This window comes from Argiope bruennichi, chromosome X1 (genome assembly GCF_947563725.1).
Source record: "Argiope bruennichi chromosome X1, qqArgBrue1.1, whole genome shotgun sequence".
NCBI classification, from domain to species: domain Eukaryota; kingdom Metazoa; phylum Arthropoda; class Arachnida; order Araneae; family Araneidae; genus Argiope; species Argiope bruennichi.
In genome coordinates, this window is record NC_079162.1 from 46336175 (window position 1) to 46359968 (window position 23794).

A 23794-nucleotide genomic window follows, 5' to 3' on the forward strand; every position below is an offset into this window, starting at 1 on the left:
CTTCATAAATCGTTGAATTTTTATGTAGAAGTGTGGAATTTCTTTTGTTTAAAATGTTAACGTGTCAAAAATATTTTACTCAGTACCATTAATAGGAACCAGGACAGCATATAAAAACTTAGATTTCGTAATTTTTTTCTGTTGTATATTTATTGATTAAAATAATACAAATTTAGGTTTGTTTAAAAAATTTTCCAATTGGAAATATATTCCTATATCTAATTATTTAGAAATTAGCTATCGGACGACTATGAGAGTGGTCGTGTATATGTACATAGAATAATAACGTAAAAAATAAATATTAAACCAAATATTTTGGAAAGTGACATCTGGAATGCAGCAAATGCATAATTTAAAACCCAAGCTTTTGAAACCCTGTATGCTGTAAATGATAGTTACAATAGTCTAATAAAATATTTATAAAATATGGAAAAAATCAAATAAATAATATTTTCCTTTGATTCGTAGGAAAAGAAATTGAAGTTAATAAAGCATTAATAAGTCTCAATATAGCATTAACTGGCTTACAAAAAATCATTTTTTTTTTCAATTTGTTCATTAATTTTCCTTTTCAATTTTCATTCATTTAGGTCATACACACAGCAAGAACTATGAACAAATTTACTTACTATGAAGTATTTATTAAATAAATGCTAGATGTCAGAACGAAAAATTAATATGTAATCTGAAAAGCCCTTCGCAATTCTTATTTGCAGACTCCAAGTTGTTTAATTTTTTTTTAACCAAGCAAAATACACTGCTCGCATCCGTTTCGCCGCATGGCTTGTTAATTCGAAGAAGGTCCTACCAGAAATACAATACCTTTTTCCATCTGAGATAGTAGAAGGGGAATTTAAAACTCCCATCCCTTCAACGAAAACACTGCAGGGGCTCTAGAAACCAGAATATTCCATTGGATTTCCTCTCCCTTCTTTCGTTATGTGTGTTGAATTTGCATGCTCGAGGCGTGTTCTTTATTCGTTAGAGACGCTCGCACAGATGAATTTGAGGGAAGGGACATTTTCTGAGAATATTCACAGGATGTCCGAATTTTTGACATCTTTTGTTCGACATTTGCTTAACAGCTATCACTTAAGCCGAGTCTTCTTTTGTATATCAACTTCTTAAAAACATGGGATGTCATTGCCGTTTTTTAGGGTTTTAGGTATTTTTTTATAAACTTTGAAAGAGAATCGGGTATCCCAGATATCTGAGGTACAAGGACTCGAATGATTTTAGAAATGAGAGGGTCAAATGCTTTCTTATTGGAGAAACTTTTTTTTCACAAGTTGGAATTTTGAATATAATTTTAAAAATAAAGGAAATTATTCATAAATAAAAACCAGTCAAAATATTGCAAAGTAAATTTTTCTTAAATAAATACGAAAGTAATATTCTTACATATATATTTTTTGCTCTTACAGTTTCGTGATTTTTATAATTATCTTCAGTTGAGTTAATCTTTATAAACAAAGATAAGTAATGCAAGAAAAATGATCGAAAACAGTTATTTTAACTTTCGATGCCACGAGATTATGCGACAAATATTAATTTTATGATTAAATTTTAATCAAAATTTATTAAAAATTAAACGATTTCATATAGGCATTCTTATAAGGATATATTTACATCAAATCTAAAATCTAATTATCGTTTTATAGAAAAAATAATTAAAATATACAAATTTAATTAGAAAAAATAACATTTAAGTTAAGCAGAAAAGTATCGTTCTCAATGTAGAATAGGTTACAATAACTTAATGACTACAATGCATGAGAAATCACTTCTTATTCTAACAAAGTATTTCAAAAATATTATGGGTCTCGGAAAATGATGGTATTAACACATTTAGCATTAATCCCCTTTTGTGAGACATGTTATAATCGCTTTAATTCACCCTGCTGTTCTGTTCGGGTCTATATGACCCGAAATGAAATTTATACCTTCGTAAAAATATATAGTACAGGGATATTTTCATGAAACTTCTTGACATCTTTGGTAAATAATATATATATATATACTCCTAGAGAGGTTTAGGTTTATTAGACATACTCTTGGCCCTTGTTGGCGCTACTATAAAAACAAGAGACGCTCCCCCACTGGCTTATATCGCTGTCTTCGTAACAGCGGGCTTGTCCATGTCAAGTGCCATAAGAAATAACAACAACAGGTTTATTCTTATTTCGAAGGAATATTTTTCAATATCTACCTAATGTATCGTTCGGGTCAATACGACCCAATGCAAAAACATTTATTTTTACTCATACATGTTCAATTTTCTTTGGAATAATTCAAAAGAAAAGAATAACAATGGTTTCTATAATTTATCCGTTTTCGAAACCCGTTTCGTTGACGTATGTGTTTGGTCACATGACAAAAGAGCGCGTGCAAGGTCCGAAAATTGATACGATTGGCAGGGGGCCAGTTTCTTTGCTTTTATCGCAACGTTTCTTTTTTCTGCTGTATTTCACTTTCTGATAACTGTAAAAGAGTTGTGCCTGCGAATGTGAGAGAAAAAATGGCGAATCGTAGAAATTTGAGTCATGCTGATATAGCTAAACTAATAGAAGCTTCTGATTTCGAAGAAGTATCGGAGTATGATAATCATATAAGTGATGAAATTGAGAGTGAAAGTTCTGACAACGATTTTGATACCGATATTCAACAAATGAACTACAAAGGGAGTATTCAGTCCAAGAATCGTGAAATAAAATGGAAGTTGGATCCGCTGTCACTTTTTTCACAATCAACCGCTGCTAATATTATAAAAACTACTCCAGGGGTCACAAGATATTCAACGACAAAGATATCAGACGTAAAAAGTGCATTTGAGGTAGTATTCAATTTTACAATTGAAATCTAAATCATAAATATGACTAATATTGAGGGTGAAAGGGTTTATGAAAAAAAGTGGAAAAATATTGGAAGTAAAACTTTTAAGCAAATATTGGATTACTATTGTTAGCTGGTGTTTATAAATCATATGGAGAATCAACAAAAAACTTATGGGATAAAGAAACTGACAGAAATATATTTTGTGCGACAATGTCCCTCGAAACATTTTGCACCATATCGAGAATTATTCATTTTGATAATAAATCCTCTCGTGAAGAAAGAAGAAATTTGGATAAATTAACTGCAATGCGAGATATCTGAGAAGAGTGGATAGAAATTCTACCAAAATTATATAATCCGAATGAAAATATTACTGTAGATGAACAATTAATAGGATTTCGTGGCCGATGTCCTTTCAAACAGTATATACCAAGTAAGCCATCTAAATATGGGATCAAAATATGGACTTTATGTAACAGTAAAACTTCGTATGTACTGAAAATACAAATTTATACTAAAAAGAACAAGGGTCAAATCCAGAGAAAAATCAGGGAATGCGAGTAGTGTGTGATCTTACTTATGTGTATTCGGGGCACAATATTACATGTCATAATATTTTCACATCTTACAACTTAGGACAACTTTTTCTAAAACGGAAAATGACTATGTTTGGCACTATTAGAAAAAATAAAGCAGAACTTCCTGAACAAATGCGAAACAAAGAAGTTCTCAGCTCCTTATTTTATTTTACAGAAGATACAACAGTTGTAAACTACAACCCCAAAAAGGACAAGAATGTTATTCTTATGAGCACTTTGCATCATGACAAAGAAGTTAGCAGACCTGACAAAAACCATTAATGATCTTAGATTATAATTCACCTAAAAGGGCTGTGCATACTCTTGATTAACTTTTAAACACATGTAAAAGAAAAACAAATCGCTGGCCCATGATAGTATTCTATAACATGCTTGATATTTCTGCGTACAAATGCATTTGTTCTATGGACTTCAATATATAGTGAATGGAACGAAAATAAATTGACTAAACGAAGGCTATTTTTGGAAGAACTGAGAAAACCACTCATTTTTCTATACATTGAAGCAAGGCCACACCTAACAAGAAGTGAAGACTCAATAAAAATAGTGAAACGAATATAGAGAAAAAGGAAAAACATAGCATCGGGATCTGCAGAGAATACTTCATTGAGTGTCAAACGTGCAAGGTGAAATCTCTGTCAGTCAAGCAATGACAGCAAAACTAATATGTTATGCTGCAAATGTAAGAATCACATTTGCAAATCTCGTGTAAAATATTATTGTTCAAATTGTAAATAAAAGTAGGTTTCAATTTCGAATATTTTTTCTGTTATTTTTATAGCTGCTTTATATTATTGTAAGTTTCAATTTCAAATATTTTTTTAGTTATTTTTATAGCTGCTTTGCATAATTAGATCTATTTTTAAACTTATATTACCATTGTTTAAACCATTTCTTAAATGGCACCTGCCAATTACTGCAAGAAAGGTTAGTTTTCTGATTCGGGCGATATAGACCTGAACACTACATAGTTGAAGTAAATACGAACAGAACAGCAGGGTTAAGAGAAGGGACGAAACATGCAGTCAAGGCAGTATTTAGTGGAGGTTATTTCATATTATAGTTTGACTTCTCTTTATTATGGATAAAATTAATTTTATAACGGAATCTTACAATGAACGTTCTTTTTATGTTTGTTGCAATTCATAAGAAAAATCTTGCTGATGAATATTTAGTACGAAGACAATTCTGATGCCTGTTAGTATTTAATTATTACTAAGTTAGGAGGTTTCTTGCCACTTGAATCTTTACTTATAACTGTAAAGTTCATCAAAAAGCAGATGATATTGGAAAATGAATTGTTGATTTTGTTTATACCATTTTTTTAAATATTGATCGGCATATATCCATTTGGAAATTTTGTAAAGTCTATAATTATAAAAACTATATTATAACAAAAAGTACAGCAAATATTAAATACATCATGGGAAAAGAAGATTCTCTGAGTAATTGCTCGCATACATTCTCCAACATTTTTGGAAATTTCTCTCATAATGAAGCTTTACTTATAATTTTAATTAAACAGAAAAAAAGAGAAAATTTTGCGTTTGTTTTTAAAATGAAAATGAAAACATTAGAAATGGGATGCAAAATACTGGAATATTTATTTTTGCGAGTAAATATCCAGGTAAATTCTCACAGAAGGTTTTTAACTAAGTATTTATAAATTCCTTACTTTAGTGTATAGTATGATATATATATAAGATAAGTCATATCACTGACTCTCCGACCCACCTGAAGGCACACGGATAAATAATACTGAATGGCCGAACCGCCGCAACAGCAACACTAGCGGGAACTGTGATTGAGTCCTAAGGGCCATCATCAGCCCCGAAAGAAGTACGTCCCGTCATCGATGGGAGGAGCCAGATCCCTCACCTTTTTGTGTACCCTCCAGGGTGGCGAGATCCAAACACCATACCGGAAGCATCTCATCCTCATTTCGAGGTGCCCCCGGGGGTAGAGTATAAGATAAAATAATATAAAACAAATGAACACGTGAACCTTTTACAACTTTTTAATTTTATAAAAACTGAAAAAAATCATTATGAAAACAAACGCAATGCTGCATTGTGTATTTTACATTCAAATCTTGATTTAAACATCAAGCCTTTTTATTTGCAAAGAACAATTGCGCACTAAAATACTTGCAGTTCCTTTCCAAGGAAAAAAAACAGCACTTTAATTAAACAGAAAAAAAAAGAGAGAGAAGAAAATGTTGCGTTTGTTTTTAAAATGAAAATTTAAACCAAATTAAAGGATATAATTGTTTATAATATTTTTTTTTTAATTTTCAGATTCTGATTTCATTATCAATCTGAATTAGATTGAGATATTTTAGGAGGATTCAGAGAGAATTCTCAGACGAATTGCACAAATTCCCCTTTCTTCTTCTTCACTTGTAAGTGTTTGTATGCTTTCTTTATTTGTTTTCTTATACACTTTTTTTTTCTCTCATTAACTGTAGATTTTTTCTTTCGTTTCACCACAGCGTAAAAGCTTTCCGATTATATGGTACATGCGTGAGCTTAGCTAATCTTCTAGATGTCAAAAGCTAATTTTTTTTAAGTGTGAATCTAACTGAAAATACTGGGAGTTCTTTCAGCTGTAGTTAATATAACAAGTCTGCTGAAAATGCACAAGACCATTTAAACTAAAATACTGGCAACACGCAAATTCTCCCTCTATAATAGTGGATTCATTCTCTCTAATTCTTCCCACAAGAATATACTTTCAAATAGCCCATTCTTTTTCCTGTAATGAAAAGATCGCTCTTCAATGCTGAATACCATCTACCTTCATTTGTTGGCCAACTTCATAGATGAAAGTTAAACAGTCAAATAGTTTCAAAATATCTTCTGGAGTTTGAGATTGGATTTAAAATGTCTGTTGCAAAGTGAATTGGACCCATTCCAAATTCATTGCTTCTCTTAAACTTATAGAGAATTGTCGTTTTGAGAAAGAGGAATTAGAAGCAGTTCTAACTAAATATTCTCTAAGTCGTTAAATTTGTTATTGGTCGGATTGACTTATGAATAATTCAACTCAAGTCAGATGTTTAACTTAATGATTGATTCCAAGTGCAAAACATGTTTTTAACATAACATAAACTAGGATAAAAATTATTATTCCTTTATAAGTACCTGTGATTCAGACCAGAAAAGGTAAATTATCCCCACTTTCCCTTTAAATCCTAGAGTATTTTATTCGGAATTTTGATAGTAATTTTTTTTTTATAAAAAGTGATTTTTTTAATAATTTTTATCAAACTTTTAACTTAAAAATACTATAAATCATGTTTAGTACTTATGTATACATTTTGTATGTTTCAGTTTGAGATAGCAAATATTTTATTTCCCAAAATACCTAGGTTTTTGGTATTTACCCAATCTCGGATAAATACCCCCAAACTATTTTCCTATTCCCTGGCTATTTACCCAACTCCTCATCACTTCTTCGGAAAGTAGCTATATCATGGTTAAGCAAGGATTTCTCTAAATATTGCTAACATTCTTTCACAATCAAAGATAAAAATTTTGCATAATAATCAATCAGTAATATTATAAGGTAGTATAAGGGCAATAAAGGCTTCCAAAAATCACATGAAATATATGAACGAAAGAATCCAAAATGGCTTAGAAAATAAAATGTATTGTTTTAAAATGAGTCGTATTTTTTTTAATGTTGATAAAAATTTTAGCGTTTAGTTGAGATTAATATACGATAGAAAGTAAAAATGTTTTTTTATGCATTCAGTTTGCTTATTTACAATAAGAATCGTTTTAATTGCATTTCAGCAAATCTTTTGAATGCTATACATTATATCTAAGTTGTACATACATATTGAAGGCATTTCAAAGATAATTTTTTATTTCATATACGATAGCCCAAGAAGAGGCTTACTGATGCTCAACAATTTTCTTTTCAAATTTCCTTATTCAATTATTTAAATAATTTGATAAGATATTTACAAAAGAGGCACAGTCATGTCAATAAATGTGTTATAGAAATCATACTTAAAATTTTAAGAAATTATTTTGAAATTTAATGCAAAGTGGTACATACAAGTATTGTACGTCAAAGTTGTAACAGCACACAAATGTTTTTATCTCTTTGAATTGTACAACAAATTTTGAATGATATTATAATAAGAAATGAAATCACGTTTAAATTTAATCCTCAAAAAGTTTGTGATAAATATATATAACTGTAGATGTTTCGTATATATTGAGTATCCACTCTAATCATAGTCCGATACATAATTTTTGAAAACGCTAGAAATCTATAAATACTTTTAGTCGAAAAAATGCTCTAAATAACCTAAACAATATATATATATATATATATATATATATATATATATATATATATATATATATATATATATATATATATATATATATATATATTGATCAAGTTAGATACCTTTAATTACAATATTTTAAACGATTTTAGGTTATTCAATAACCGCCTTGAATAGGATATTTCACTCATAGAGCAATATTTTCTCGACGTTTATAATAGTGAAATTCAAAACTTTATAACATATACACTCTGCCAGTTTTAGTCTCTGAAGACTGGAGCTTTTACTATTTAAAATGCTATTGTGTCGAGAAAATTTTACTAAATAAGAATGATAGGGACAGGGCATTATTAAAAAATCAAGATTTTGTGATTTTTTTAACTGTACATTTGTTGAATCAAAATATATATAATTTTTTACATCGTTTGAAGTATTTTGTCACTCGGACATATAATATTATCTCTAACGATTTAGAAATTAGCTATAGGGTCACGATTAGAGTAATCATCTTGTAATCTTCCATGCATACTGTTTTTCAAATTTGAATCCTTATTATTTCTTTAAAACGCTATTTTATGAATTCAGAGGTTCAGTATTTTAAATATTTTTCGACTTATTGAAGAATTGTCTTTATTATTATTTTTTTTCGTTTCGATATGTCTTCTTTATCAGATCATGCTCATCAAAAATGTAGATAACTGTCCGTGTAACAGGCTGAGTTTGCTATTTCCACAATCTACAAAACAGTGCCGAGAGTTCAATACTTAAGGTTAGAAAAATAATCATCATAACATCTGTCCATCCATATATAAATAACAATTGAAAGAATGATAGTAATTTAATGCTTCTATCGCTCTTCTCCGAGCAGGTGAAAATTATTGATTGTTTTACTACGGGCGACGATAAGAGAGAGAAAAATTAGAGAGATACTAAAAGAAGATATATTAATGTTTGATCAACTTCTCGAAATTCTAATTAGTCAACTGAGAATGTGCTTGATGGATGTTTTGTAATGCTTTCTTTTTTAAATTCCTATCATCATATAACAAATTGCTATAACAAAATTCGGAAGAATAAATTAATTCTGCAGAAAAAAGTTCAAAATTTTTATTACAGAATTTTATCCTCAAGATTATTTATTCATGGTAATTCCTCAACCATGTCGTGTTTGTGCATCACAATAAATTATTGCTTTTTGAAACATAATCTAAAATTAAATCATTCAATACGTTATTATTTGATAGAAAAATTACACAATCCACATATACAATTTTTTTTGAATTATAAACAGAAGCAAAAAGTAGGTGTCATCTAATTAGATAGTGAAGAAAATAAAATAATCAAGATATTTATTCGTACTTAGTTTCGATTTATTCACTTAAATTACATTGCTTTAAACTGATTATATATTCAAAGCAATTACGGCCTCTATTTACATTAGTTAGTATACAAAAATGTTCATAAATTTTTTTGTCCAACTCTTTATAAGATATATTTTATATTTCTTATTTTTTCTATAACACAAAATTCAAAATTTCCAACTAAATATTTCTAAAAACAAAAAATTTCTTCACATAATCAAGTGTTTCAAAATTTCAATTTTCTTTGTTTGCAATATAATTATTGTTATTATATAATTCATGTTAAGAGAAATTTACCTCAGGTATGAAAATTGTGATTATTTTATAAATTAAAAATAATACGTTCATAATAATTCTTTTTTTCATTTATTCTTTTCTTTTTTTATTAGTATTTAAAATTTTACAGCGAAATTTTGACAACTTCTTTTTATCGGGATCATTTTTATATAGAATACAAAATTAACTTTGTTACATAAACTTTCAATTCTGAATCACCAGAAATTGTTATTTGAAAATCATGATTTATTTATAACATATTTCAAAAACTAAAAGAAACGCCGAAATCACAGCAATTAATCTGAGATTTTATTTCATGGAAGATCGTGTTTATTTAACATCAATTATGCACATAATAACATCTTTGTTTCTGTACGTTTATTAAACAAAGTATAGGAAAAGTAATTCATTAAGCTTATTAGATAAATTTAATCTGAGTTATTAATTAATTTTGTCAAATAATAACAAAGAAATAAATCAAGGCACTTCATTTTATTTGAGATAAACAATTGAAACATCTAAGTTTCTGCCTTATTGAAAAACTCGTAAGAATTTATGCCAACTTACATAACTTTATTCAAAAATTGATGAATTTCGTGAGAGCATACTTCCCATGCGCATTAAAAGGGTTAATTAAAATTTTAAAGAAATGATTCCCACTATCCAAAGTATGTAGGTGCCAATTTTGGTAATTCTATTTCAGATTGTCTGGTCTGAAGAGCACCAATACAAACAGACAAATAATGACACACACACTCGTCCATCTTTATTATTAACAGAGACGAATGTTTATGTGTGACATCTATTAGAGCTTCCATATATATCTTAGTGGATAATACATCTTAAAAAATGAAAATTGGCACTATATATAATAGTTTTTTTTTTTACTTTTGAAAATTTTTAAAAATTATTAATTAAAAATTCATTGAGATTTTGAAGGGTTTTTTATCATAATTTTCAAAATTATTACAGAATAAAAAGGACTTTTTTTGCATCATTTTAAAATTCAAAAGATTTTCTTTTCAATGATTCATTTGTTTTGTACTTCAATTTTTTTTTTATTTCGAATAAATTCAAGAGCTGTTTTAACAGCAACATATTTCACTGTTATAAAATAACTCAAGTCGTTTACATTATTTCTACACATATTTCATCATGGACTTTTTTTCATTGTTCAAGATGAAGGTAGAAGACATGGCTTTTATTTCCATAAGCCAATTAAATTAGTAAATTTCTGTTAAAGCTGGCCTTTAATATACTTTTAGAAATTTGTTTTAATTGAACTACAGTTTAATTTTACAACTAAGTAGTGAAGAACATTTTTCAACGTGGCACTCATTTTTAAAAATTGCTGCTCTATCCTCTAATATAATTAAAAGTATAACAGCATATGATCGTTCTTATCATCTCAAAATTGCTTTCTTATTATAATAAGCTGAATTGTAGTTGAATCAGAGAAATTTTTATTGAATAAGAGATATGAGAGATGTTGCGAGACATTTCAAAAATTAAAAAGAAATATTCAGTAGTATACATAAAACTTTATTGCTGAATGATTCTGTATTTAGAAATTTAATAAACCTGATTGGTTTCAACAAATAAAGGTTTTGCATAAATTGAAGTTTATTCATTCCCGTTTTAAAATGAGTATTTACTGTCGAGGAGCTGACAAAAAATTCAAAAAATATGTAGTACAAAATGGTACAATGAGTCTGAAATAGTATGAGTTTTATGACTATCAAAATTTGAAATTTCAAGATATTTTGCTGAAGAAAACATTTAAAAATTTAACATTGACCAGTAACCTCAACACATATGTTGGTCGCCAAAAGCAACTGGGAAGTAATAAGTAAAAAAGATCAATGAAACTGCATTTGCAAAGCTTTTAAATTCAGAATTTTTTAAAAAAAATTATTCGTTTACTTCACGGTATGTCGTTATCCGTTTGCAAAATAGTGAGAGCTTTGATTTTAACCCGAAAAACTTAAGATTTTTTAAAAATTGTAATTATTTTAAAACAGTTCTTAATATTCTGTAGGAACTTTCTTTGGAGGTATTCAAAAAAATTCCAGTTGCAAATGGTTAATTATAAGTCTAAATAACCTGTATTATTTGAGTCATTTTTCCAGGCCAAATTTGTTTGTATCATGAATATTACAAAAAAATATTTTGACAATTATTTTTATTTGTTGCAGTCATAAGGCGCATCAACTGCATAGTCCAGTTATTTCAGCATTACTGAATAATTGGCCAATTAGCCTTTCCAATTAAATATTGTAAAAGCTATTTAATTACAAAATTTTAATGATGCAGATAAATACCGAAAATCGATATCTCTGAAAGTTAAATATCGTGTGAAATTCTCTAATTACATAATTATTTTTTTGAACACTGAAGAAAAAAAACTATAACGTAGTGATACTTATCGCAATTAATATTTTAAACACGCATTTTAAAATATTAAAATAAATTGGCAATGCGCTGAAAGGATTTTTTTTAAAGAATTAAATCGCTTGTACGTAATTTCGAGAAATAATTTCCCAGTACTACGGAATAAAAAATTTTGTGCAATGAAAATATATTAGACTAGCACTTTCAATTTATAAAAACTAGATTTTTATGAAATTAAATATGATAAAAATATATTCCTAACGTAAATTTTATGTAGTGTTCTATGAAAGAATCGAAAAACCTCTAAAAAAACAGTCACGTTTTCTGCATTTTCAATTGATGTTATTGTCAATATCTTCCAAAACAGTGAAAGAAAAATACTCATAGAAATCTAAAGACTGCGATAAGCAACACCTGTCATTTACACAATGAGGTCTATTTATCGCTTCCTCCCTGCAGTGCTGTCCTTACCGCAAAAGGGGAAAGCAATCCTTTTGACCAAACCCTGACATTTTAAGATTGAACCTGTTATTCAGGTGTCCCGCTTTTGGTAAGGATTGCAATCTAAAAGCCGCCTACAGGAGGTATAATTTTGAATGCACACCAGCGGCGCCGCTTAGTAGTGAATGTGAGAAGAAAAAAAAAAAAAAGATTGCAAGTTCCATAAAATTTATAATAAAAATTATAAATTTAAAAAGTAGAAACTAAATGAAAAATATAAATTAAAAAAAGTAATTATAGTGTTTTTGTTTCATTTTTTTGTTATAAATTATGTTTGTTCTAAACTAATATTAAATATCTTTTGTTGAAGTTCTTTCAAATAACAAAATGAAACATTCAAGGTTTTCTTGGAAGTGTTTGAATAAAAAAAAGGTACATTCATTGAACTGGAAAATTAAATAGTTTAAAGAATCATCAGACCAATTGTAAAGAAAAAGAATTCCAACTTCTGGAATTTAAAATTTATAGCCCGAATATTATTTTAGCTACAACTGGTTTTATAAAGTAGTACTTTATATAAGTAATAATAATTTCATTACTTGTATATAAAGTTTACTAATTTCATGCAAGAAGTTATCCCGATCCAGGTATTTTCATGTAAGAAATATTTTGATGAAATTAAAATTCCAAATCAAAATACTCCTTATCTAAGACAAGAAAAAAAATAGCGCCATTTTAAATAAGCAGCAATAAAAAAGTAGGAATTTTTTTTTTATCAATGAAAATAATTCAACAAATCAAACATCCAAATATATTAAATACTTGTAAAATTCTTATTGCCTTTATTGTATATTTTGACAAATTTAAAGGTGTTTTTGTTTTACTGCAATTATTTATTTTTATGAACTCTTTTAAACAACTGGGAAACATTTTAGTAAGCAATAAAACATACTATTGGTGAATAATGAAAGAAGATTGTAAAATGTATATATATATATATATATATATATATTACCACTAGTTGTTTCAAAATTCTTGTAAGAATCTTCAACAATTTTTTTGCTCATTCATTACTTGAATATCAAATTCTATCTTTTTTATAGAGAGAAAAATTTCGAGCGCCAATCTATTCTGAATATTTTATGTTAGGAAGGAAAGAAAATCCAATTCTGTTCATTTGATTGATGAATTCAAATCTAAAATCTTCTTGCTCGGTTAGATGATTTGATTAGAATTTAATCCAAGTCATTACAGCGTCTCGATGGTCTTCTATATATCTGTCTGTGATGTTATAGTTAAAATGGGTACCGGACTTTTTCCCTAAAAGAATGATTTATCAGAGAAGAAAGTTAAGCTAGACGAATGTCTGGATTTTATTTTAAGTGTGTCTAACATTGTCCTATATAATTTTTTTATAAGTTTAATGGTTAATTACTATATTCAAATTTAAGATATATTTCACTATCTCAAGCATATGTCATATATATTTAACCATTCAATCCAAGAATTTTTAAATTTCAGAATAAAAAAAATGTTTTTTGTATGTGAAGTTCACATATAACAACAACAACAAAAAAAATGCATAAAAAATGAAAATAGAATTTTAAAAAAAATTCTATTCTAAAGCTTTGTCTGAATTTCTATTTTAAAAATCTGAAGAAAAAAAAATACTTATACAACATAACTATTCTGAATCTTCTTACTCTAAAAAAATAACTATTCTAAATTTTATTCTAAAATGTCAGTTCTTAAATTGCTTTTTTCTATTCTGAATTTCTATAAAATATTTCATTAATTAATTATTAAAACTTTCGAAAAAAAATATTTTTACTATTAACATGAAAAATAAATTAAGTATCACATTTGATACAGTATGCAGTGATTCTGACTTACTATTGTTAAATATTTTTAAAAAATGTATTGATATCTCCGACAATAAAATATAATCGAAATTTCGACCTTAAATTAAAAAAAATGTTCCAAGAAATAATTGCTTCCGAATTAAAAACGGGAAGAATATTATGTTTTCATTATAAAGCATCATAAAATTATTTTGTATTGACGTCTTCATCGCAAATTGAAAAAGTACCGTGCTGCGGTAATTTGTATATAAGTCACTGCTAATTGGCAAGCTCATTAAAAACAAATTTGTCAAAAAAATCAAATCAAAATTAACCTTTTGCATAGTATAGACATAATAAAATAGCATATTTAATTAGCAACTGAAATAGTAGAAACGATCACTAAAATAATAAATATTTTATGTACTTAAAAAATCTTTTTCAAAGAGTCCTGATAATTGGATGGCTTTAAAATACATGATATTCTTCTTCATAAACAAGACATTTAAATATATTTCTGGCCTTAAATAAATGAAATGTGTTTAGCAAATATTATACAATGATTAGAAGAATTATCAAATGTCACATCAATTCAATGGAAATAATTTTTTATATGCTTAACTAAATTTGAGTAACGCATGTTTTGGGGAAAATGAAGAAAACCGTATATTTCACAGAAATAAATTAGCTTTTTAATTTTTAGTTTTCTTTATTTTTGTACTTTTGGCATCAAAAACCTATACACTAGGGAATCTGCGAAATGTTCTCCCTATTATGAGCCCAAAATTGAAAAATCGATTATTTGATGGTAAAAAAACATCACATCTCCCTTAAATGCACACTCACGACTTTTGTTAGTCGATTTGATTGTTCTTACGGTCATGTGACTAGTAATAAATAAATGTGAGAAATACAAAAAAAAAAAAAAAAAAAAAAAATATTTATTTAAAAATAATTAATTCAAGACTTGAAATTTTTTAATCGATTTCTTTGTTAAAAATCGTCTTACGCCAAGTCAGTCAAAATATTCAAAATTGGTTTTAAAATGTGATTTATAGAAACATACATCACAGCAGAGTGTAGAGCTAGAAATAATTTTTAATCAGATACTTTAAAAATAAATTTCATTGAGCATAAATTCTAAACAAAAAAATGCAGTTGAAAATGCATTTAAATATTTCATGCCAGGAGACAAATTTATATTTTATACGACTTACTGATTTTAAAATTTTAGAAATAAATCCATTCAAAATGCAGAATAACAATTTCTTACGCACAGGAACGCTGGGGTAATTTCAACCTTTGTACATGGTTATTTTAACGCGAGTAATGAAAATTTCCTTAAATTTTTAAAATATTAGTATGGAATTTTCCTTGAAATTTTGAAACATTAATTTAGAAACAGTTGTCTAATGCCCACCAATTGAATATTATTAAAATGCGAAGTTTAAAATTCAAATTTTCAGAAATGCTTCCTAGAGATTTCTGAAAATGCCGACAGGTAGCATTCCCGTATGCTTTACACAATAGGAGGGGAGGACTCTTTTAAATCGTAGGGGAGACTCTTTTAATGATGATGGGAATTTAGTATAGATTTGAATATATTCTTTTGATCAAAATTGATAAATATATATAACTGGGTTTTAAGGAACATACACTGACATGCATTTATGACGCCTTTTTGCTTTATCGCGTAGTTGTGCTTATGAATCTAGTGAGTAATAAACAATTAAAAAGGGGCATGTTTGGTCCAGAATTTTTCACAGATCGATGATTTTGGCCATAAAATTATTTGCTAAATTTTCATCCATCTAGTTTGTTGCGTTTTTGAATTTTAGACATATCAATTTATTTTGGCGATAAAAGTATTTGTTAAATTTTCATCCATCTGGCTTGGTTTATTTTTGAATTTTACACATAAATTTGGTAATAAAATTATTTGTTAAATTTTCATCCATCTAGTTTGTTGCGTTTTTGAATTTTAGACATATCAATTTATTTTGGCGATAAAAGTATTTGTTAAATTTTCATCCATCTGGCTTGGTTTATTTTTGAATTTTACACATAAATTTGGTAATAAAATTATTTGTTAAATTTTCATCCATCTAGTTTGTTGCGTTTTTGAATTTTAGACATATCAATTTATTTTGGCGATAAAAGTATTTGTTAAATTTTCATCCATCTGGCTTGGTTTATTTTTGAATTTTACACATAAATTTGGTAATAAAATTATTTGCTAAATTTTCATCCATCTAGTTTGTTGCGTTTTTGAATTTTAGACATATCAATTTATTTTGGCGATAAAAGTATTTGTTAAATTTTCATCCATCTGGCTTGGTTTATTTTTGAATTTTACACATAAATTTGGTAGTAAAATTATTTGTTAAATTTTCATCCATCTAACTTGTTTCATTTTTGAATTATCGTATTCACACGCACACATAAAGAGTCTAGAGAATCTGACTTTTACACATATTTACAAAATATATGTATTGTAGATATGTATTATAAATGTTGTAAATATTTACAAAGATTTTTGTTGAGTTTCGTACTGTGTTTCTTAGATTGTAGTTTGCAATTTTTGATTATTCTTTGGGATAATTAACTGAACATTGAAGACAGATAAACTATGATATTAGAAGAGATAGAATATTGATAAACTATTTATGGTAGTGGAATATGTCATCTTAAATTTTACGAGGCTATTTTTGCTCTTTGGAATTTCTTTTGCAAATGTATATAAAAGTTTCATTTCCTAGAAGCATTTTGATTTAAGTTCGATAAGTAGTTCAGCGATTCGCTTTTAATTATTAATAAGTCTCTACAGAGAATTTAAGGAATGAAATAATTTTTAATAAGCTTATAATTATTAGTAAGTCCTTGCAGAGAATTTAAAGAAGGAAAGCAGATATATATATATAAATATATATTTGCAGATATATATAAAGGTTGCATTCATTGAAGATTTTGCTTGAATTTATAAAGATATATATTTGCAGATATATATAAAGGTTGCATTCATTGAAGTATTTTGCTTGAATTTCGTGTTGGACTTTTTTGGTTATACAATGAATGACTTACGATTATCAATAAATTCCTGCAATGCATTTAACGAATGAAGTCGTTAGTTTACTGTTCAGAATTATTAAAAATTAATTCCACTGTAAATTTTCGTTGATGCTTCTGTATTTTTACAATGTTGAGGCTATCTACAGCACTTTTGTATTAGTGCACATGGAATGATATTTATCAGTGAAATACTCTGAACCATCTAAATCATCTGTAAAATCGTTTTACTGTGCTTTAAATCATAATATTTTTAATTTATCTAGTCTATATTTTGCATCGATGATCTTTAATGCATCAATTCATTGTTAAATCTGTCAAACAAGATGTTCTTTATACTTACAAATTCGATTTCCATGGATTAATTATCCAATTTAATGTCTTTATTAATACCATTTTCAAATGCAATGAAAATAAATCCTCATTATTGAAATCATATTTACATTACATTTAATATTATGAATTACATAATATAAATATATTTATAGCATTTATTTCATTATACTTTTATATTTTATTTATTTATTAATAATCATAGTTAATATTTTCACCAAAAACGTTTGTTGGGAGTTTTTGAACTCAGCCACTAATATTTAAATTTTGAAATTATATACATATATTGATTAAAGATATATTGATATTGATATTGAAGTTACATTTATATTGATTAAAGTGATATTGATATATAGGACCATTTTTCAATATTTGTTTAGTTAGGATTATAAAACCATGATCATTAAAAAAGCTATATTCAAATGTAACTGAAATAGTACAGAATAGAAGGGCTAACGACCATTATGCTGCAATTTTAAATAAAATCATAGTTCCAAATAATAGAAAATCATATAGATTCCCTAATTTGATTTCATTAAATGCTGTTATGAAATAATTTCAATTTTAAAAATTATAATTATGAAAATTTATGACAGAAAAACATCGATTTAAGAAAATCTTTTTGCTAAGTAACTAATAAATTTTATGTATTTATATCAACAACGCAATATATAATCTAATAAAAACAACAATAAAAGCATAAACAATATGTTTTTAAACTTTTATAAAGGAAATCAACTTTACTCAGGATATTAAACATTTTGTGCCAATGAAGAGTTGTTAGAGCTTTCAAAAGAGTTAAAAATGCAACAACACAAATATATCAAATATGATTTTTGTCTTCAGATAAATATAATAAATCAAATATTTTTTAACTTCATATAACTCTCCTTTCACACCACGTTCTATCTCCTTATAGAATACATTTATAATAGTAGTAAGCCTTTAAACAGTCTAGGAAAATTGATATTGAAAACGTTTAAATTCTATATTTTTTAAAGCCATAGCACTTTTAACTTTATCGTTTCAAAACAAGTGAAGTATTCATGGTTCTGTAGAAGACTAAAAAATCCCAAAATTGTTGACAAAAAAGCAAAAACAAAAACACACGATGACATATTTGTTCAAATTGTGTTAAATTTTACACAGGCCAGTCTTAAATTGATATTGATGTTGCGGTAAGCTGTCTTTTTCATCATACATGCTAAGTCGTTGCTTAATAATATTGATTAATGTTCTGTCACATGGGAGTTGTGGTAACAAAATAAATGATCTTCAAATTAAATATAAAAAACTTGACTTTATTAGACGATAGAAAGTGAAAAAAAACAACAAAACAAACAAACAAACAAAAAAAAAAAAACAGGATAAAAAGTTCTCTCAACATCTAACATTTGAAAATATCAGATAAGAGCTTCATTCACTATAATTGGTCAATATTTTTTCTTCATCCGAATTTAAAAAAAAAAACAAAAACGTTAGAAAATTATATTCTTATTTCAAATATTCAGGAAAACCAGAAATTTTTATCATAGAAAAGGATTTCAAATTTATTTAGAAAAAGTTTTTGCTTTTGAAAATATGAGGAGAAATAATTTAGAGATTTGAAGTTGATTGAGGAGTATTGGAAAGGAGGAAAATTTTCGTGCATAAATGCAAGATGATGAGTGTGAATTCACATATTGAATGTCATTTATATATTTTGATGGGGATTTTCCAGATATTTATTTCTCCAAATTTTTTTTTCCTTCTAACCACAGTATGTAATAGGCAACCCTCTTGAATTATGGAAAAAAAAGGAATTTTTAATGATATTTAATCATTTTCTGAAAAAATAAAAAGATATATTTGTGATATTCGGCTAGAATATTCACTAAGAAATAGTTTTGAATTTATTGTCTACACGAAGTTATTTTTTGAAAAAAAAAAAAAATGGCATGATTCACCAGTCATACTTTTTGGATTCGTTTGAAAAAAAAAAAAAATAGGAACTCTCAAACTATAATTTTGCACTTCCCCACAAATATCTTTGATAACAACTCAGGATGACGTACGTTACGTGGCACAGATGTTTATTCATAGAAACCAAAATTTGAACATAAAGTTGTAAACAACTAATATCCCTTCCTCCTGCTATTGCTTTAGCAGCCGTGAACTTGTTTTTTTTTCCACAGAGTACTGTTATTCTCCTTTGATCCATTTTGTTTTCACCCGAGAAATTGCTCTCTTCAGAGACAAATGAAATTCGATTTTCATAGCAAAGCGAATATGAATAAATTAAATATAACATTTTAATTCAGCGTAATCATGAGGTAATGAAATTATTTACATTGCCATATCATTGAAATAACATATGCCAAATGTAATTATGGCATGGTGTAAAATTATTTCTCCACATCATAATTACATTTGACATATCCATTTACCATTGAGATAACATCTTTTAACTCTGAGAAAATTGTTTTCAATATAATTATGAAGTGGAAAAATATTTTCATAGATTCCTAGAATCAAGTGGAACTCAGTAATTTAATTCGGTAAATACAGCAATTAAACTTTCTGTGGGAGTTTAAAGAATATTAAACTATATTTTTTTAACATTAAAACATTTTGTAACATATTCTTTAAAAACAGATGTTGATAGAATTCTTTAAATGAGATTAGATTTGGAATTTTTACTTATGAGGAATTTTTTTGTTAATTTTAAATATTTTTTTTTTAGGTTTCCGTTCTCCTTTGATTTAGTGATGATGCTCCATTGCTAAATGAAAAAGAAATTTCATAAGAAACGTAATTCACAAAATAACCGAACAGAATGGGAATTGGTTGCTTCCAAAATAAGAAGCCAATCTGATCAAATTTTAGAATTTTCTTTCAAAAACACCGTCCCCCCCTCAAAACACATTTTATCTGAATATTTACTTGAACACACACACACACACACACACACACACACACACACACACACACACACACACACACACACACACACACACAAAATACGTAATAAATCCAAAATAAATAAAATAAATTTTAAAATAAATTCCAATTTTTATGAAATATAACTGAAACGAAAATTTTTGAATGATGATATGAAATGAAAATATTTCCTTTCCTTGCTTCAAATCATAAAAAAAAACCCTCTTTTTTAAAAATTAAATTTTAAGTATTTTAAATATTCCTGCCTAATTAAATTTGCAGCGATCGTCCACTAAGATTATTAAAAATCGTTAATCTCGTTCTATTAGAACAGTAAAGAACTCAGAATCCAGTTTTTAATACCTAATGTGCCTGTACTGGTTGTAGGAGAAATAAATTAATAATTGCGTTCATCCTCAAAAATGTTTTTAAAAATTAAAAATAAAGCAACTGCTATGAAACATATAATCGATATTCCGCATATATGTAAAGGTTCATTATGCCTATTATTATAGATTATAGTCCAATCTTATAGATAATACAAATTATTATAGATTATAGAGGCTCGTGAAATGGCAAAGGATATTTGGTCATGGTTCAATAAACAATTAAATCATTTTTTTTTACAAATTCTTACACATTCAAATTGTATAAAAATCTGGTGATGAGTTTACCAGTTCTTGAACGCATTTTAGCCTGAATGGTGTTTGTGGACTGGGTATAGTCGGAATAACGAATTATTTTTGTTTCATCAAATTATGATTTTCAAAATGCATATCTATTATTTTTATTAAATTTTATTACAGAACAAATATTGTAGTAATAAATTAGTTGCCTAAGTGAAAGGATAGAATGCAAAATATTCATAGAGACCCACAGACCAAATGTTGAATAATCTGTGAAATGTTATAACCATTTTGCAAAAAGCAAGTGAAATATTTAAGTCAGAAAGATCTTTTTAAATTATTAAAAAGGTATCCGGGTAATTTATTGAGGAGAAGAACAAGCTTACATTATTCTCCCCCCAGCAACACATATACACTTTAAAATGTTGTACAGTAGCTTTTAATAATTGCAATATTATATAGGGTAAAGTGTTACATCTTGGGACAGTTTTTCAATTTTTAAAAAAATCGGATAAAGTTTAAAGTTGCATGATTCAAACACTTTTAAAACAATCTTTAAGTAATTTGTTTTTGAATTGATTATATCTTACTTAAAAAAGGCATAAAAGTGTTTTTGTTTCGCATCCAGGTAAATATCCTAAATTATAACTTCATTTTGGAGCTTGAGACTGATGATTAAACGCGAAATATATACTTATTTTTTTTAAATATTTATCTCGCATCCTTATTAAACACTAAACACGATAAACATTTTATAATTCTCAAAATTGATATTTTTGGCAACCTAAAGAATATATAAACCTTTTTTCCAAAGCAAAATTATTTCAGCAATAACAAAAATAGCCTATACTTAGTAAAATAGATTAGTTGATGAATTTAAATATAAATGCGACATTTCATGCAAATCCAGCTGTAGTTTAGGATATCTTGCGATATAACATGGTATTTGTCCCAAAATACAACAGTATGTCTTCATGGAAAAAAGTACCGCGCAAAACTGTTTGAGAATAATTGCTGCACAGTAGAACAAATCCTCATTCTCACAAAGAATACTTTCAGAGCTACAGTCCACACTTTTACATTAGATACAAACAACAGTAGTAAAAATATAAAAACCAATATGAAGATAATAAGATATTTACTTACCACAAAGCATTTTCTTTTTTCATATTTAATGACAATATCAGGGGTTTTGAACTTTTCTTTGGAAGTTAAAATCACAATTACAACATGTCAATTGATTACTCGCACATTAAATTAAAAAGGAATGCCATTTGTCCCGATAAAACTGTCCCAAGGTACAATATCCAGTCCTTACAGGAACGATATTGTATAATATTGTATATCATGTTCTGCCATTTGTATCGTTACTTACCATTATTTTTTTTCTTGCTGTTAACAACTCTTGATCAGCATAATATGTTAATATGCATATTTCAGTAATATTAGATTAATCTGCAATTTTAAATATTAGGATAAAAAAAATTGTCTATATCTAGATGTCATGATGGTCGTACTAAATTTTCAGCAATTAGCAGAGAATATATTAAAGCAAAATTTATCTCCTTTACCTGATAAAAAAAAGCAAGTTCAATTTAGATATTATTTTTTTTCTTGCTGTTAACAACTCTTGATCAGCATAATATGTTAATATGCATATTTCAGTAATATTAGATTAATCTGCAATTTTAAATATTAGGATAAAAACAATTGTCTATATCTAGATGTCATGATGGTCGTACTAAATTTTCAGCAATTAGCAGAGAATATATTAAAGCAAAATTTATCTCCTTTACCTGATAAAAAAAAGCAAGTTCAATTTAGATATTATTTTTTTTCTTGCTGTTAACAACTCTTGATCAGCATAATATGTTAATATGCATATTTCAGTAATATTAGATTAATCTGCAATTTTAAATATTAGGATAAAAACAATTGTCTATATCTAGATGTCATGATGGTCGTACTAAATTTTCAGCAGTTAGCAGAGAATATATAAAAGCAAAATTTATCTCCTTTACCTGATAAAAAAAAAGCAAGTTCAATTTAGATATTATTTTTAAAATGTGAAACGGACAATTTATGGAACTTAATAAAAGGTGTTAAAAAATTGTTAAACGTTAAGGTTAATAAATAAAAATTGATTTTAAATTATTTAAAACCATAATTTATAAATTTTTACTTGAAATTGTTTGCAGATATATGTATTTCAATTTATGCATATGTATTAGAATAAAATTCTAAAGATTTTAAAATTACGCGAAATATTTTTCTCAGCGGTAGTTTTCAAGATTTATGAAGGGAGGAGAAATCTTCTTTCTTTACTTTGAAATAACTTTTCAAACAAAATAATTCTGTCACTCATGGAATAATTTACAAATAAAAAGGCTCTTACTCTCGTAAAACATCGCAAAACATTTAAACTTCCTACGTAAGTTCTCTATAATTATCGAGAAAAAAAATCCGTGACAAAAACGAATATAACAGCTAACCAGCTGCGACAGGAACAAAAAGGAAAGACAGATAAATGGAAATATATATAAAAAAGTTAGTTGGAGAGCAAACAAAGAGAAAGAGAAAGTGGTAGTAAAGGTGCTGGTTACACGACACTCCTTAATTACTTTCTCTGTCTTTCTCTATTCTTTTTTAAATATAAAGACATTCTTATTGATCTCAAGAGAATGTTTAGAAATAAAGAGAAAAGATAAAGGTATTTACAACAAACTTTTCAAACTATTCTTTAATTCATATCTACAACTAAAAATTTTATTGAAAAGAGAAAGGAACCAAAACCAAAAGGTGT

General features: G+C 27.1%; 1 protein-coding gene across 4 annotated transcripts in view; it reads left to right on the forward strand.

The window, feature by feature from the left end:
- Positions 1 to 23794, forward strand: part of LOC129959014 (dual specificity calcium/calmodulin-dependent 3',5'-cyclic nucleotide phosphodiesterase 1-like) — a 601405-nt gene that overhangs the window by 20275 nt on the left and 557336 nt on the right. For 3 of the 4 annotated variants that reach the window (XM_056071778.1, XM_056071780.1, XM_056071781.1), the window contains exon 2: positions 5732 to 5835. The exons of the other annotated variant lie outside the window; for it this stretch is intronic. The gene's annotated coding sequence lies outside the window, so the exon portion shown is untranslated. The remainder of the gene's footprint in view (positions 1 to 5731; positions 5836 to 23794) is intronic. 4 annotated transcript variants of the gene reach the window in all.